Source organism: Cucumis melo, chromosome 5, assembly GCF_025177605.1.
Source record: "Cucumis melo cultivar AY chromosome 5, USDA_Cmelo_AY_1.0, whole genome shotgun sequence".
In the NCBI taxonomy this organism is placed as follows: Eukaryota; Viridiplantae; Streptophyta; class Magnoliopsida; order Cucurbitales; family Cucurbitaceae; genus Cucumis; species Cucumis melo.
Genome location: NC_066861.1, coordinates 6,055,395 through 6,059,936, shown reverse-complemented (window position 1 = coordinate 6,059,936; position 4,542 = coordinate 6,055,395).

The window sequence follows — 4,542 nt, the reverse complement described above, 5'->3', positions numbered from 1 at the left end:
TCACTAAGAGCTCAATTCACTGATCACCTAGACTCTTCCTAAATGTGAGACTCTCTCTCAAATGTACTTAGACTCTCCTTAAGTGTGAGTCCCTCACCTTGTACGTTCCCTTAAGAGTGGTAATATTGGTGGTGTACACTTCGGCTTTTGACAATGTGTTTGAGACTCCTCTCAACATTGTTATCTTTTCTTCATGTCAACGAATTACCTTCACTAATGAATCTTATGATCCCTTAAGATAGAGAACTCCATCTATACAACTGAGTCTTAGGCTCCCCTAAGAATGAGAATCCCTTTTCTGTAGAATGCCTTACGCTCCATCTACCATGATAATATTCAATGTGTTACACTTAATGGATGAAGAACATACACAACAAAATATAGTGTGTAAAGAATAGAAACTCAATGATGAATAGTTCGATCGTAGTGCAAAATACTATTGGGACAAAACCTCCAAATTCTGTAGTAGAAAAATAACGGAGAAATTAAATAAAGTAATAAAAGCTAAAAATACAAGAATTTACGTGGAAAACTCCCAACTTGGAGAAAAACCATGAACAAGAAAGAAATCAACTACATGAAAAATTGCTACAATCACAAAGAATAATGTTCTCTCACCTGATCCTAATTACATGAACACTCCCTCAAAGTTTTTGGTCATTTGTATCTTTTTTCCACTCTCCTACTAGAGAATACAAAAAGAATTTAATTAGAGTTGACACACTAAAGCTTGAAGTCTTCTAGTTGAGACAATTGAAAACAAAACGTATAAGTTTAAACTTTTCTAAACCTCTTTTAATGTAGGAAAAAACTCATGACTATTCTAAACCCTTTCAATGTAGGACAAACTCATGACTTTCCTAAACCTTTTTGATGTTGGACAACTACACTTTTAATATCTTGCCAAAAAATTCCAATAATCTCCATCTTGGGCGCAAAATATTTAAAGAATCCTCAACTTCTACAACATCTATTGTCTTCACTAACAATCATAATATAATTCCCAACTTAGAGAATTATAAATCACTCTACCATAAAGAGTAGGCCGCTTGGAATAATACCTTCCAAGAATTTTCTTTTTGCCATAAACCTTACTGATATTTATGATACAACTTCCACATAATCACTTGGAAGTCTTTCGGCCATCAATACATAAGTTTCACCGCACACCTTGCATAATTGCCTAGTGAATGCTTGTGTGTAAACTTATGGAACCGCTAACATCACATTCTCTATCATGACAAGGCAGACATACCACAAGGATGAATTTCGTCTTCTTTGGAGGAAGTCATTGTCTTCTTCATCGGAAGTCACCATCTTCCTTAACAAGAAAGAAACCATCAACATTCGATTTAGAGCCCTTTGACAAACCTACTCTGTTTGTTATGTGCTTAGGTTGTCCATATCCCCTGGCAACCTATCTTCAGCTCAAAGACCATCTTCTTTAAACCTCTACTTTAAACCTCTACTGGAATCACTCTTGGACTAGACTCATTTAACTTGCACCTGTGTAACCCAACTTGTATAAGCACATCTTGGACTTACTCTTACCTCAAGCCAAAGTTGATCCTTCCATCGAACTTCTCCTTAGCAAAGTATCACTCATAAAGCTTGACACGCATGTACTTCTTTTCCTAGCAAACAAATAGTGAATAACTTAAACTCTTCACAAATACAATGTGTTTCGAGAATTTCTTTTTTCTGATGTGGAAGTTCAAACAATGTTGCAACTGAAGGGATAAAAGTCCTCATGCACTGGAAAAATTTTACATAACCTTTTCTAAGTTTCATTGGGAATTCTACCCATACATTGATAATTATACAGAAATAAACTTACTGTAAAATTATTATTAATAGGTTCAACATGCTTTAAAATAAAGTTTAGAATTATAGAGAAAAGGAAGCTTATATTCCTTGTCATCTCTAAATTCTACAAAACGTCAATTTGGAGCGACAAAACCACTTGGAACCTTTTCTATTATTTGAATAAGAGAGGTAAAGTTTTTGGAAACCTTAATTGGATCCGAAAGAAAGGAAGAAAATGAGAGAGATTTTTTTTTCTTTTTGAGAGATTACGCAGAACTCTTGAATTCGTTCAATTGCATAGAGAGCACTTTGCGTTACTAATTTTTTTTTTTCATCCTAAAGAAAGGAGGAGAGAGAACGAGATACATGAAAAGCATCCCACATTTCCTTAATAACTCCTTCACAATAGAGTTATTAATTTAATTTAATTTAAATTAATTAGTAATTAAATCATATTTAATTAATAGTTTATTTAAATCATATTTAAATGAATATCTCTCACGTAACCTATAGTTTAATTTAATTAATTTAGTTAAATATAATTAAACTAAAATAATTTACAACCTTTGGACTTTACTTCATCGCCTAGTACTTTTACATAACACCTTTTAACTTTAACTCTTAGGCAACAAACTTAAAGAGATAAAAACAAATCAGTAAAATAACTGAACTTCTTCTCTTATTAACTTAACACTTAAAGAATTCATATATTATAAATTACAACCCTTAACTTTACTTTGCATAAAATAAAACCTAGTTTGATCTTCTCACGTCGTCCTTCTTCTTCCTACTAAGGTGCTTCTTTTCGCACCAAGGTATTTAAGAGTGTAAAACTCTGATCTTTTTCCTTTTTCCCTTTTGTCATCTACAATCAATCTCAAGGACATCCTTTGGGGTCTCCGTTTCTTTCTTTGCCGCTTCAATTGTTTCCTTGAGGCAAGGCACCTAAAAGGTGCAAAGTCCTCCTTCCTTTCTTTACCTTGGTCGCCCAGTGTCACAATTATAACCTTTCAAACATGATTGTGCGGTACTTTTTCTGCTCGGTCAACAAGTCGGCCGTTCAATATTCGAAATCCACTGACAAACTCGTGGTAATATGTAGCCTCCCTCCACGTTCTCAAAAAAATGTTTTTATAAAATGGGAGAGAGAAAGTAAATTGTTGAAAACATCATAAAAAAAAAGCATTGAAGACTATCAATTGCAAAGAAAATAGTTTAGCTTGCAAAGAGTGCGACAAGGCTTGGGCGGGGGTTGGACTACTCAGGTACCCCCTATAGTACATATTGAGATTTTTGGCCTTGGCAGGCTTGCATATGAAAAAGCCGAAATGTCACACTGTGGCTCGACGACACGAAAACGAAAGAAATAACCTAAACTACTTATAAGACGTAAAGACAAAGCGATTTAGGGGTATTCGGGCATACGACCATAGGTAAACAACACCTTGGACAAGTATGCCCGTGACATTCTCCCCCATCTAAATGGTTGACGTCCCTGTCAACCGACGAAGCTCGAGCTCTTCGGTATTCTGCTTCCACGCTTCAAGACCTTCGACATGTTCTCCGCTTATTGCCTTCACGAGGGGGTTCTTCCACTTCACTAGGAATTTATGTATCTCCTTCGTGGGTCTTCTACCTGTCCTTACTCTGTCAGCAAGGACTTCTTTGACTCATCCTATCTTCTTCCTGTTCCATGTTAACAGATAATCGCACGACGTTGTTGCATCGTTGATCGATAGCTTGGGCATCCACTCGAACTCAATGGGGCATCGCTTTTGATCCACCCTCTCTTCCATCGACCTTGAAGCTTCTTCTAGGCATACTCGGACGATGTCAGCCATCTGCTCTTGCCTTTTCAACTCTGCAAACTCGAGGGTTGTTCCCTACATAAGAGCCATTAGTGAGCGGTAGCAATACAGAATGCTTACTACCTTTAATCTCAAACTGACTTCTCTTGATCAGCGAATCTGTCTGAACACTGTGACTGAATTGGGCTACATTCAGCAGCTAGACCCAATTATTTTGTCTACCATCAACAAAATGATGCTGATATTCTCCAAGCATACAATTGAATTGCTCGACCTCAACTTTGGGAGGCTTTGTCGCATCGGCGACCCCAAGACTTGCTCCTCAATTGTGGCTTGATTCAGACCATTGTAGGCGGCCTGACATTCGAGGTTCCCACCCCACTGAATGTCTTCTTCTTTCAATAACTCAGTCAGCGAGCTTATTCCTCTTTGTAAGAATCCGTCTGTGAACTGTCCGTTACAATTGGCCAGCTCGGGGGATGAGCGTAACTCTATGATTGATTTCGATATCCTCTCGTCACACGTTGCGGTAATCTTCCTCTTCCCCCTCAATCTGGTGAAACTCTACCATATGATCCAACACATTTATCTGTCTCTGCACAGAACAACACTTTCCTCTCTTGGCATCAGTAAGATTAAATGGTGCCACGGGGAACTCGTATGCTCTAAGTCCAGTGGCACAAGTTGCCTCGAGTCCCTCTACCTTCGTTGCTCTTTCGAGAAATATTTCACCCCACATGGACGGTTAAACAGGTTGGTGGGTATGAGAAGTGGATATCTGCGATAAACTGTGAGTTTATTTTGGATACGGCGGTCAATACACCGTCGTAGGCTTCTGTCCTTCTTCTTTAAGGAAAGGATTGGGGCTCCCCATGGAGCTTGTACAAGTCTACTATATCCTGTACCCAACAATTTCTTCGATTGTTTC